This window comes from Chiloscyllium plagiosum, unplaced genomic scaffold (assembly GCF_037043375.1).
Source record: "Chiloscyllium plagiosum isolate Xiang-an unplaced genomic scaffold, Cpla_swu_hap1 HiC_scaffold_35, whole genome shotgun sequence".
In the NCBI taxonomy this organism is placed as follows: domain Eukaryota; kingdom Metazoa; phylum Chordata; class Chondrichthyes; order Orectolobiformes; family Hemiscylliidae; genus Chiloscyllium; species Chiloscyllium plagiosum.
This window is the reverse complement of record NW_028270173.1, coordinates 46,098,806-46,112,700: the sequence shown is the minus strand read 5'-3', so window position 1 is coordinate 46,112,700 and position 13,895 is coordinate 46,098,806. Positions and strand designations below refer to the sequence as shown.

Genomic DNA, 13,895 nt, shown 5'->3' with positions numbered 1-13,895 from the left:
TAAACAGACCATTATTCACAGCAAACTGCCCAGTCTGCAGGATAACATCGACCACAACACTGTCCAGTCCTATCATGGCAACCCTGCAACACATGTCAGAGTGTCGACACAGATACCACCATTATACGTGGGGACACCACGCGCCGTGTACGCAGCAGGTCTGGCTGTACCCCAATCTTTGTCTCGGCCAGCGCTGTCTACCTCATACACTGCAGGCAAGGATGCCCTGAGGCATGGCTCATTGGTGAGACCAAGCAGACGCTACAACAACAGATGACACCGCACAACAATCACCAGGCATGGGTGTTCCCTCCCAGAATTCAGCAGTCAGGGAAATTTGGCCTCAGATCATCGAGTGAACATCCTCCAAGGAGGACTTTGGGATATACAACAACTCAGAGTGGCCTCGCAGAGGCTGATAACTAAGTTCGGTACCCATGGGAATGGCTTCAACCTGGACTACAGGTGACCCCACTACACCACGCACACTCGCTCACACATACACAAACACTCTTACATCCTCACACAGTCATGCAGATCCTCTCTCATACACAAGCTCTCTCTCATACACACAAACATACATCTCCAATACTCTCTCACAGGCTTATACTCCATCACATCCACATACACACTTTCACCAAGCTTTCACACATGCAAACACGCACTTTGACTCACACTCACCCACTCACACGCACATACCCTCGCTGTCTCTCTAAAAGACGTGCACACACATATTAGTCGATTGGGTGAATTTGTATTGGCAGAATTATAGTTGCAGATACATTCTATTTTGCTCACAAAATGCATAATCTGCAGGCAGTCAATATAGGAAACATTTTGTAAATTCCACTTTGGAAATAGAACCAGTCTGACTCAAAATTGGGATATATGGGAGAAAGTGAGGGCCGCAAATGCTGGAGATCAGAGTCGAGAGTGTGGTGCTGGAAAAGCACAGCAGGTCAAGCAGCATCCGAGGAGCAGGAGAATCGACATTTCGGGCATAAGGCCTTCTTCAGGAAAGGTTGGGATACAGACAGACTCTAACTTCACACCTTTAATGCATTGTCTGAGCTGAGTTGTCACCATTTGTTATTAAACCTTAAGTTATCTTGAAAAGGTGACTTAAAAGAAGTTCTGGGATTTACGTATTAATGAATCAAAATATTCTAAATGATGAAAGACTTAACAACAATCCAGGTTTGTTCAATATATCATTTCAGTTGCATGACACTGTAATCTTTCACGATAAGTTATGTGTATTGGTCCTATTCTCCACAGCAACCTGATGATGGAGCAGCACTCTGAAAGCTTGTGATCCAAATAAACCTCTTGGACCAGAACCTGAGCTTGTGTGATTTTTAACTTTGTTCATCCCAGCCCAAGACCTCCTCCTCCCACATCATGCGCTCTGCTAATCTAGCAGCATCAACTGTTAATTGCAGGATAAGGCGAGTTCAGGCACTTTGCCCAGTCACTAGCCTCAGTCACATAGTGTCTAGACAGTGTTGGTTAGTAGCTGATAAGCAAGTGTCTGTATACAAGAGGTTCTTGTAAAGGAAGAGCTGGGAAAGACTTCACTGTTAGGTATTTGTGCAGCTGCAAGTTCAACCACCTCACTGAGCCAGGGAACGTATGACAGACAGACACTAACATAAGATTCAAAATGGTTTCCAGGCTTTTAGTATGTGACAAAATGACTGCTTTGGTTATGACAAATCTCCCAGCCCCTGACTGAGTGTTGCAGACTGGCACATTCCAAGGTCCAGGACGATGTGCTGAGTGACCCAAGCTGAAGCCAAGAGGATGGGCATTTAATCCAGTGATATCAACGACTGAATCTGTTCTCTGAATGTGAATGGCACCATCAGCTGTGAATGTAACAAAGATTTGTGTGAACAAAGCATACAAAATAGAAAAAAAAAGTTTTGTGCTCAAAACAACAGCACCCTGTGCTGAACACGAGCATCATAACCTAATAAGGCAGCCTGATGCAATTCTGTCCAGCAACACAGAGGTTAAAGCTCAAACTTTGTGTTTCCCAAATATGGGGGTGATTGTTCCCGGATTGTCAAACTGTCCAATCACAAAGCGCAATATCAACCAATCAGTGAGATCAGCGGGGGTGCTTTATGCGCCAATCAGGCGCGGGCTTTACTGGACCAATCAGAAAACGCCGGGCGCCAGCGCAAGTGGCTCAGGACAGTATAAAAGGAGGGGCGGGGTGGATGGGTGAGTGAGATAGATGAATATACACGGCGGGAAGGGGAGAGACTGGGTCGGGATGGGCGGGAGGGGGGAGAGACTGGGTCGGGATGGGCGGGAGGGGGGAGAGACTGGGAGGGGATGGGCGGGAGGGGGGGAGAGAGTGCCTGGCGAGGACGAAGCAGACGGCGCGGAAGTTCACTGGGAGGGGAAAGGACCGTGGGACTGCCAGAGATCCGCCGCTACCAGAACCCCATCGAGCTGCTGATCCGCAAGCTGCCCTTCCAGCGCCCGCTACGGGACATCGCCCAGGGCTTCAAGACCCACCTGCGCTTCCAGAGCTCGGCCCCCATGGTCCTGCAAGAGGCCAGCCAGACTTTGCCTGCTGGGACTCTTCGAGGACACCAACCACTCGGACGGCTGCATCAAGCAAAGGCTTTACCCAAGCTAAGCGCTCTCTTCACTTGGACGGGAGACTCAGCTCAGGAGGATTTGCTGTGGCTTTCCCACCGAAATCACTCCTCTGCTGGTCTCAGCTGGGATCCACCCTGTATGGATTACCTTCATTCTTTCCCTCTACTTCTACCCTGTTTTCTACCATTCTCTTCCATCTTACTTCCCTTTTTTTGAAAGGTTAGCTCAGAAACTACACTTTCTCCCTTCTCCAGTCTTTTCTGGTTCAGGTTTCCAGCGGCTGCAGTTCTTCGTTCCAGCAGGACATGTTGGAGCTCAGCGAGGGGCCTAATGTTTTCCACAGGCCTGGCTACTTGGGGTTGGTGGGGACAGAGTTCGAGGTAAGCTATCTTATTGGGTTATTTCAGAGTCACTACAACTTTTACTTCAATTCGAGATTAATTGATGTTTTCTTTTACTTTTCTTTTCCTTAACCTGGTGCTGTCCCTTTCCCAAGTGTGTCTGACGGAGGCGGTGCTGGGGAAGGTTGACTTTTCTGTTCTGACTGAGTTCGTTACGTTAGTTACTCGAGCAGTGCGGCCGTGATAATGTTGTTCAGATGCAAGTTGAAACCTTAACCACTTTGTTTCCTTTCCCCACAGGTCACCGAAGGCGCCAGATTGTTTGCTGATCCCTGCCTGGTAGCTGGCTCTGGGTGTGAAAGACTCAACTCTACAATCAAGGGCTGATCCTCAATCCGCAATCAAGGGCTGATCCTCAATCCGCGATCAAGGGCTGATCCTCAATCCGCGATCAAGGGCTGATCCTCAATCCGCGATCAAGGGTTGATCCTCAATCCGCGATCAAGGGCTGATCCTCAATCCGCGATCAAGGGCTGATCCTCAATCCGCGATCAAGGGCTGATCCTCAATCCGCGATCAAGGGCTGATCCTCAATCCGCGATCAAGGGCTGATCCTCAATCCGCGATCAAGGACTGATCCTCAATCCGCGATCAAGGACTGATCCTCAATCCGCGATCAAGGGCTGATCCTCAATCCGCGATCAAGGGCTGATCCTCAATCCGCGATCAAGGGCTGATCCTCAATCCGCGATCAAGGGCTGATCCTCAATCCGCGATCAAGGGCTGATCCTCAATCCGCGATCAAGGGCTGATCCTCAATCCGCGATCAAGGGCTGATCCTCAATCCGCGATCAAGGGCTGATCCTCAATCCGCGATCAAGGGCTGATCCCCAGCCACGAACTATGTTCGGTGATGATTTGGAGACGCCGGTGTATTTGGTACAAGTTCTGTGTCTTGTATCTCTACAACCACCTGAAGAAGCAGTGCTCCGAAAGCTTGTATTTCCAAATAAACCCTGTTGGACTATAACCTGGTGTTGGGTGGTGTTTTTCGTTTAAACTTTTAATAGTTAGTACTAAAGTTTATTTGGAAGGTGGGGGGTGTAAGATGAGGAAATAGAGGGAAATGGTCACATAAGCAGCAGAGGTTTGGTGGGCTTAACGGTTTTAAACTTAGGACGGCTCTTGCTTGGAGAGGGAAGAAAGGTATACCAAAGACTGCCCGAGCAAACTTGGGTGTTAACGTAGCAGTGACAAGACAAGTCGCAGCATAACAGCACTGCCTCCAGAAAAACCGCAATTCAGATTCTGCCATTGGTTTGTAAATCAGGGGAGAGCGCGAACGCAGTCCCCCACCACCACAAATGTTGCAGTCGAGTATCCCGCATTTGGGGACATCGCAGGCGTCAGCACACCCGAAGTGCAATGGGATAGACTCGTCCTGGGAGCACCACCGCAATGATCATGTCATCTCCCCTGCCAGGTAAGTATGCTCAGCACTCACACTCACTCACACCCCACAACAGCCGCTCCCTCTCACTCTCACACTCACTCACTTTTGCAACATCGAACATTCACTTCCCCAACCTGCCCTGCCTGTCGATCAGCTTCATTCTTCAAATGGATCACCGAATGTCTCCAGGACTCCCGTTTTCCTCAAATACCACCCACGGCTGCGCCTGCGCTGCTTATCTGCATCTATCCCCTGTTTCCTTCAGGCTGCCTCCTGATTCGCGGAAAAACAGGAGGGAAAGTTCCAACTTTGTTTTCAAACACTCGTCCGAATTTGATGTCAACGCGAATAAAAGCAACTTACAATCTTTGGTTGTCAAACTAGAAACATTTTTAAAACCAATTTACCTCGACTTTCTACAATGTTTAGCTGCAGCTTTGCAAATCTCTCTTCAATCAGATTAGTGACTTCAGGTTGAAATCACATACAAGATTAAGGGTGCCAGGGAAACATATTTCTCAACATGATGTTGGATGAGACACGAAACTGAGACCACCACCTCGTCTGGCTGCACATTCCGAGCACTCACCACCCTCTGTGTAAAATAAACTGGCCTGTGATTAAAATGTAATCTCCTTTTCTTCCGTGTCCGATTTACCTGCTGCTTTCCCTGGGGTAAAGGATTCCAAATTTAGAGGGCATAGTTTAGGGTGAGAAGAGAAAGATTTCAAAGGGATCTAGGGGGCAACTATTTCACACAGAGGGTGCTGCGTGGACGCAATGAGCTGCCAGAGGAGGTGATGGAGGTTGTTACAATTACAACATGCGAAAGGCATCTGAATGGCTATCTGAATAGGAAGGGTTCAGAGGGATAAGGGCCAAGTGCTGGCAAATGGGGCAAGATTAAATTAGGATACCTGGATTAGTGCGGAGCAGCTGTGCGGCAGAACAAAGTGGACTGGAGACCTGGATCAGTGCAGGGCTGCTGTGACCTGTGTCAGTACAGAATGACTGAGAGCTGGATGGGGGCGGATTAGAGGCCTGTATCAGTACAGAATGGCTGAGAGCTGGATGAGTCTGCATTAGGGGCCTGGATCAGTACAGAATGGCAGAGAGTTGGATTAGAGTAGATTAGAGGCCTGTATCAGTATAGAATGGCTGAGAGCTGGATGGGGCAAGATTTGAAGCCTGTGTCAGTACAGGATGGCTGAGAGCTGGATGAGTCTGCATTAGAGGCCTATATCAGTAAAGAATGGCTAAGAGCTGGATTGGAGTGGATGAGTGGCCTGGATCACTACAGAATGGATGAGGTCGGATTAGAGGCCTGTGTCAGTACAGAATGGCTGAGAGCTGGAAGGGACATGATTTGAAGCCTGTGTCAGTACAGGATGGCTGAGAGCTGGATGAGTCTGCATTAGAGGCCTGGATCACTACAGAATGGCTGAGAGCTGGATGGGGGTGGATTAGAGGCCCGTGTCAGTACAGAATGGCTGAGAACTGGATGGTGTAGGATTAGAGGCCTGTGTCAGTACAGAATGGCTAATAGCTGGACGGGCAGGATTCGAGGCCTGGATCAGTACAGGATGGCTGAGGCCTGGATCAGTACAGAAAGGCTCAGAGCTGAATTTGAGCAGACTGGAGTCTTGGAGCGGAACGATAGTGGTAATTCGACTGGAGGTGGTTGTGGAGCTGGGGGAAGCTTGCTGTGAAGGTGATAGGTACATGCAAGTGGGTGGGGGTTGGGGAGCATTGATGGTGATAGGTCAGTGTGGAGTGTGGAGTTGATAGGTGGGAAGGAAAATGGACAGGTGGGACAAGTCAAGTGGAGGGGTGAGTCTGAGATGAGGTGGGGGGTGGAAGATGAGGAAACGGATGAAGTCAACATTGATGCTGTGTGGTTGGAGGGTCCGAAGGCGGAAGATGAGGCATTGCTCCCCCCAGGCATGAGGTGGGCTGGACTTTGCACTTTGTAGCTCAGGGTGTTGGTGCCCTTGCTTGATAGGTTGACGAAGAAGCAAACGGTGGTAAGACATGGAGCAGATGGTGACTGAGAGCAGTTAAGAGGGAAGGTGTTTAAGCAGCATGTTGAGAGATATAGTGAGGAAATAGAGGGAAATGGTCACATATGCAGCAGAGGTTTGGTGGGGTTAATGGTTTTAAACTTAGGACTGTTCTTGATCGGAGTCCCCCACTACCACAAATTTTGCAGTCGAGTATCCCGCATTTGGGGACATCGCAGGCATTAGCACACCCGAAGTGCAATGGGATAGCCTCGTCCTGGGAGTTTTCTTTTATTTCAAAAATACACTTTATTCATAAAATACTTTGATGATCTGTACAACTGGACATGCCATACATATGTAAACATTCCATTTGTTTGCATACCGAAACAGAGTAATCATTCCTATTTACTGGTCTGTACGATTACATAATTAGCTGAGGCGTCAGCAGAGCCCAAATGACTGCATGGGCCCCCTGTTCTTCGTTAGGCAGGCAGACTTTACACGGTGGTCTTTTCCCACCGCGCCTAGGCGGCAGCTGCTCCAAGCTTCTGCGCGTCCCTCAACACGTAGTCCTGGACCTTGGAATGTGCCAGTCTGCAGCACTCAGTCGGGGTCAACTCCTTCAGCTGGAAGATCAGTAGGTTTCGGACCACCCAGAGAGCTTCTTTCACCGATTTGATGATCCTCCAGGCACAGTCGATGTTCGTCTCGGTGTGCGTCCCAGGGAACAGGCCGTAGAGCTCGGAGTCCCGTGTCACGGCGCTGCTCGGGACGAACCTCGACAAACACCACTGCATTCCTCTCCAGACTTCTTCTGCGTAGGCACATTCCAGAAGGAGGTGTGTGACAGTCTCTTCCCCCCCCCGCAGCCGCTTCGAGGGCAGCGTGCGGTGCGGCTGAGAGTCCGGGCGTGCATAAAGGATCTCACAGGCAGAGCCCTTCTCACCACCAGCCAAGCCATGTCTTGGTGCTTATTGGAAAGTTCTGGCGATGAGGCATTCTGCCAAATGGCTTTGACAGTCTGCTCAGGGAACCGCTCAATAGGATCCACCCTCTCCTTTTCCCGAAGGGTCTCAAGGACACTACGTGCTGACCACTTCCTGATGGACTTGTGGTCAAAGGTGTTTTTCTTCATAAACTTCTCCACGAAGGACAGGTGATACAGAATGGTCCAACTACTCAGAGCGTTCCGCGGCAGCGAGGCCAGGCCCATCCTTCGCAACACCGGGGACAGGTAGAACCTCAGTATGTAGTGACACTTGGTGTTTGCGTACCGGGGATCCACGCACAGCTTGATGCAGCCACACACAAAGGTGGCCATCAGGCTGATGATGGCATTGGGTATATTTTCCCCCATTGCCCAGATCGTTGCACAGTGAGTCCCTTCGGACCCGGTCCATCTTTGACCTCCATATAAACTGGAAGATAGCCCGGGTGACTGCAGCGGCACAGGTTCTGGGAATAGGCTAGACCTGTCACACGTATAATAGCAATGACAGTGCCTCTCACCTGATGACCAGGTTTTTTCCCGCGATGGAGAGCGACCGTAGCTTCCATCTGCCCAGTTTCTGCCTCACTTTGCTGATACGCTCCTCCCAAGACTTGGCGCACGCCCCAGCCCCTCCGAACCGAATACCCAGCACCTTCAGGTGGTCAGTCCTGACGGGGAAGGGGATCGAGGATTGGTCGGCCCAGTTCCCGAAGAGCATGGCCTCGCTCTTGCCTCGATTTACCTTAGCCCCCGAGGCCCGTTCGAACTGATCACATATACACATGGGTCTGCGCACGGACAGCGGATCCGAGCAGAAAACAGAGAAGTCATCCCTGTACAGGGAGGCCTTGACCTGCAGGCCCCCACTGCCAGGAATAGTCACCCCTCTCAGGCTCGCATCCTTCCTGATGGACTCGGCAAATGGCTCTATGCAGCACACAAACAAGGCAGGAGAGAGGGGGCAGCCCTGCCTGACTCCAGATCTGACTGGGAAGCTATCTGATTCCCACCCATTGATTGAGACTGCACTGACAATGTTGGTGTAGAGCAGTCTGATCCAATTGCAGATTCCTTCCCCAAAGCCCATTTTGGAGAGAACATCTCTCTCATACCTGTGTGATATCCTGTCAAAGGCTTTCTCCTGGTCCAGGCTGATCAGGCAGGTGTCCAACCCTCTGTCCTGCACGTAGGCGATCGTATCCCTGAGGAGTGCGAGACTCTCAGCGATCTTTCTGCCCGACACAGCACAGGTTTGGTCAGGGTGAATCACCGACCCCAGAGCAGACCTGACCCGGTTGGTGATTACCTTTGACAGAATTTTGTAATCTGCATTCAACAGTGAGATTGGTCTCCAATTTTTGAGTTCCTCCCTCTCCCCCTTCTGCTTGTAGACGAGGGTGATAATGCCTTTCCTCGTGGATTCACTCATGGTACCTGCCCGAAGCATACTGACATACACCTCCAGCAGGTCCTGGCCAATCAAGTCCCACAGAGCGGAATAGAGCTCGACCGGTAAGCCGTCGCTTCCGCATTTTAACAGTTTACGAAATACCAGTGTCCATTTGCTGCTGGTCTTGCCCCTCTGGGGTAGCTGTGTGCATCCCTGTGGTGACGGCAAACTGCTGGACCTTCCCGGGGCTGAGGTAGCTGTCCGGCTCCACGCTCGAACCATTTCCCCGCTCTGGTGTCTTCGGGTCGGGCCCAGGGTCCGCATGGTCCAGTTCTCCATCTGACAGCGGGGCTGTCACAGGACCGCTGCTCCCAGTTACCTGGAGCTGTGGGCCGGTGGGTACCTCTTGGTTCTCACCGGGTGGGGGGAGGCCTTTACCCGTCCCCTCAGAGGGATCGTCTTTTCCTGCTTGCGCGGTGCTGCCCTCCTTTTTCCCCGCGGCGCTCTGTCTCTTCCTCTGGTGACGACCCTCCTTGCGCCCGTCCTCACCATCGGAAGAGCTGCCTGTATCCTCGCCATGTAGGTGTCGCTTCCCCCTTCGCTGGGTGGCTTTGGGAGGTTTCCTCTTCCTGCTTTTCACGGTAATCCAATCCTCTGCTTCCTTTGGTCCCTTCTCTTCCATTTCCTCCGTCTGTCCTGAAGGAGCTTGGATCGGCTGCTGCACCTCCCCGCTGTCTGCCGTCTGCTCCGCTACAGCCTGCCCTTCCTTCTGGGTGTCTCCAGACACCGTTCCCGTGCTGTTTTGTGGTACCTTGCTGGTCTTACTCGGTCCACGGCTTGTGTTGCCACCTCCGGCCATCTGTGCGTAGGTGGTGGGCCCTCGTCTTGGGCAGGCCTTGTACATGTGGCCCGCCTCTCCGCACAGATTACAGTTCTTGGCCTCCTTACATTCCTTGGTCGGGTGGCCTTCCTGCTTACAGTTTCGGCAGACGGTCACCTTGCAGTCCGCCGCCATGTGGCCTGACCTCCTGCAGGTTCGGCACACTTTCGGCTGCCCTGCATATGTCAGGTAACCTCTGCTCCCTCCAATGGCAAAGCTGGAGGGTGGGTGGAGGATGTTCCCACTGGCATCGACCCTCAGGGTTACCCTGACCTGCCGCTTGCTGGTCCAGATCCCGAAAGGATCGACCACATCGGTACTCTCTCCCTCGACCTGCACGTATCTTCCCAAGAAGGTCAGGACATCTGCTGCTGGGACGTGAGGGTTGTACATCTGGATTGTTACAACCCGACTCCTCTGCGCAGGAAGCACACACAACGGGACCGCCGACAAGATGGAGAACAGAGATTCCCCTTCCTTCTCCTTGAAGACCTTTAGGAGCTGCTCGCAATTCTTCACGCTCCTGCAGGTCACATCGAAATAGCCTGCCCCAGGCAGTACACATCGGCCACTTGGAATCAATAACTATCATCCAAGGATTCACTCAATCTCTCCTGTCTATACTTGTCATGTGCTTCCTTCTTTATCTTAACTAAAACCTCAATTTCTCTTGTCATCTGGCATTCCCTACACCTACCAGCTTTTCCTTTCACCCAAACAGGAATGTACTGTCTCTTGACTCTTGTTATCTCATTTTTGAAGGCTGTCCATTTTCCAGTCTGCCCTTGACCCGTGAACGTCTGCTCCCATTCAGCTTTTGAAAGTTCTTGCCTGATACTTCGAGTATTATGCACAGTTTTGGGCCCGATATCTCAGGAACAGGTTCAGAGGAGGTTCATAAGAACGGTCCCAGGAATGAAAAGCTTAACATATGAGGAACATTTGAGGAGTCTGTGTCTATACCCAATGGGGTTTAGAAGGATTGGTTGGCGGGGGAGGGGGCTCTGATTGAAACTTACAGAATACTGAATGGCCTGGACAGAGTGAATGTTGGGAAGGTATTTCTCTTGGTAGGAGAGACTAGAACCCAACAGCATAACCTTAGAGTAAAGGGAAGACATTTCAGAACAGAGATAATGAGAAACTTCTTCAACCAGAGAGTGGTGAATCTATGGAATTCACTGCCACAGAGGGCTATGGAGGCCTAGTCATTGAGAACATTTAAGATGGAGATAGATACGTTCTTCACTGTCAAGGGTTACTGAGAGAAAGTGGGAAAATGGGGTGGAGAAACTTATCAGCCATGATTAAATGGCGGAGCAGACATGATGTGCTGAATGGCCTAACCTCTGTTCCTGTGTCTTATGGTCTTTTATACCTGTCCCAAAACTCACCATCTGTCATGTCCTTCTGTTTCATGAATCCCAATGCAAAGTATCAGAAGATTGCAGTTGGTGAGACAGGAAGGGGTATGGTGACAGTGTCTTACAGATGGAGATTGCCGTATGTGTATGGAATGAGCTGCCCGAGGAAATGTTGGAGGCTGGTACTATTACAACATTTAAAAGACATCTGATTATGATGCATCGGGTACATGATTAGATTAGATTCCCTATAATATGGAAACAGGCCCTTCGGCCCAACAAGTCCACACCGACCCACTGAAGAGTAATCCATTCCCCTACCCTATATTTACCCCTGACTAATGCACCTATCACAATGGGCAATTTAACATGGCCAATTCACCTGACTGGCACATCTTTGGATTGTGGGAGGAAAACAGGGCACCCAGAGGAAACCCAAGCAGACATGGGGAGAAGGTGCATACTCCACACAGACAGTCATGACAGAGGCGGGAATCGAACCCAGATCCCTGGCGCTGTGAGGCAGCAGTGCTAACCACTGAGCCACTGTGCCACCCCACCACTGGGCCACCATGCCAGCACCCCACTGAGGCACCGTGCCTCACATGAATAGGAACATTTCACAGGGATATGAGCCAAATGCTTGCAAATGGGACAAGACTGATTTTGGATATCTGCTTTGCATGGACAAGTTGGGCCAAAGGGTTTGTTTCTGTGCTGTACATCTTGATGAATCTATTAATGATTCCCATCAGGGGGGATGCCAAGTGAACAAATTATCAGACCGGGCCTATAATGAGTGTCCAATGTGCTACTGCCAGTGTCATGTGACCTTCCGAGACCATTTCCAACCCCACTGCCTCTGGTACATAACCCAGGGCCCTGCAAATTATCCTAAGGCCCACTGTATGGTCTACTGACCCTTTTCCATCTGTCACACAGTTCGTGGCAGTTTTACAGGATTCTGAGGAACATGGGATGAACGGATAGTCGGAATCTTTTCCCCAGGGTAGGAATGCCAATTTCTAGGGGACACCACCACTCTCTGTCTTCTACCTTTGAGCCAGTTCTGTGCCAAATGCCTAGTTCTCCCTTTATTCTGTGAGACCTGACCTTGCTAACCAGTCTCCTATGGGGAACCTTGTCAAATGCCTTACTGAAGTCCATATAGATCACATCTACCACTCTGCCCTCATCAATCCTCTTTGTTACTTCTTCAAAAAACTCAATCAAGTTTGTAAGGCATGATTTCCCACACACAAAGCCATGTTGACTATCCCGAATCAGTCCTTGCCTTTCCAAATACATGTACATCCTGTCCCTCAGGATTCTCTTCAACAACTTGCCCACCACCGAGGTCAGGCTCACCGGTCTATAGTTCCCTGGCATTTCCTTACCAACTTTCTTAAATAGTGGTACCACGTTAGCCAATCTCCAGTCTTACGGCACCTCACCTATGACTATCAATGATTTAAATATCTCAGCAAGGGACCCAGCAACCACTTCCTTCTATCCATGCTAGCACCTTGCCTCTGACACCATGGACCCTTATCTGACTCAGTACCTCCTGTGTGGCACCTTGTCAAAGGCCTTCTTCAAGTCCAGGTAGATAACAATCATTATCTCTCCTTGGTCTAACCTGTTTGTTACGTCCTGAAAGAATTCCAGCAGATTTGTCAGGCATGACCTCCCCTTGATGAAACCATGCTGACTTTGCCCTATTTTACCACACACTTTCAAGTATTCAGAAATCTCATCCTTCACAATGATTTCCAGGATCTTACCCACGGACTGAGGCAGTCATCTGCAGAGTCCTGCATGACCATCTTCTCCAGCTTGCATTGAAGGTGCACAGGTGGGAGTTCTGGCAGAGGAGTGGTGAACAAATCATTCTGCTGTCTTTGCATCCAAATGGAATTAGTCTTTGTGCAAATTTCTATCCTTTCCTTGAATCTTCAGCCTTTAATCTACAACAAGAATTTAACAGTTGTTACATTTTACAATGTAATGGCCTAGTGGTATTAAATTGCTTGACTATCAATCCAGAGACCCCAGTAATAATCTGGGGCCCACATTCATATTCTGCCAAGGAAGTTGGTGGAATTTGGATTCAATTAAAAATCTGCAATTAAGAGTCTAATAGTTATGTTAGGAAAAACTCATCTGGTTCATTAATGCATTTGAGGGAATGGGACCCCCGAACTTACCTGGTCTGGCTGACAGCAAGTGAAATCCAACATTCAACCACATAGAGTCATAGAGATGTACAGCATGGAAACTTAAGTTCAACTTGTCCATGCCAGCCAGATATCCAAAACTCATCCTTGTAAATCTTTTCTGCACCCTTTTAAGTTTAACACCATCGTTCCTTTAGCAGGGAGACCAGATTGAACACAATAATCCAACAGTGGCCTGACCAATGTCCTGTACAGCTGCAACAGGACATGCCAACTCCTGTACTCCATGCACTGACGAATAAAGTTAAGAATCAGACAACACCAGGCATCCTAGCCTGCAGCGTATGAGATAGACAGCGTTGGCTGACTTAGACACTTCATACTCACGTACACACACATATACACTCACAACCCCCCAACCCAGACAGACAGACAGACAGACACACACACACACAAAGACCCACATGCACACATATATGTTTGTGGGTGAATTTGTACTTGCAGAGGTACATTGTACTTGGCTCAAAAAACTGCATGAATCCATGTAAGACTCCATTAATTCTCTTTTTACCTGCAAATCTTCCTTCCCACCTATCCATCCCACCCTCCTCTCCGACCCATTATCTTTATCCCCACCTCCATCCACCTATTGCACTCTCAGCTACCTTCTCCCCGGACCC

General features: G+C 49.8%; 2 long non-coding RNA genes and 1 other non-coding gene across 3 annotated transcripts; 1 reads left to right on the top strand and 2 right to left on the bottom strand.

The window, feature by feature from the left end:
• Window positions 1-1,335: 1,335 nt before the first annotated feature.
• Window positions 1,336-13,529, bottom strand: LOC148140759 (uncharacterized). Its single transcript, XR_015752957.1, has 3 exons — window positions 13,246-13,529; window positions 12,823-13,005; window positions 1,336-1,868 (listed from the first exon to the last, which is right to left on the bottom strand). It is a non-coding gene; the product is annotated as an uncharacterized LOC148140759 (long non-coding RNA).
• LOC148140761 (uncharacterized) lies at window positions 2,365-3,987 on the top strand. Its single transcript, XR_015752956.1, has 2 exons — window positions 2,365-2,996; window positions 3,258-3,987. It is a non-coding gene; the product is annotated as an uncharacterized LOC148140761 (long non-coding RNA).
• On the bottom strand, window positions 4,285-4,448 carry LOC148140760 (U1 spliceosomal RNA). Its single transcript, XR_015753217.1, has one exon. It is a non-coding gene; the product is annotated as a U1 spliceosomal RNA (small nuclear RNA).
• Window positions 13,530-13,895: the final 366 nt, after the last annotated feature.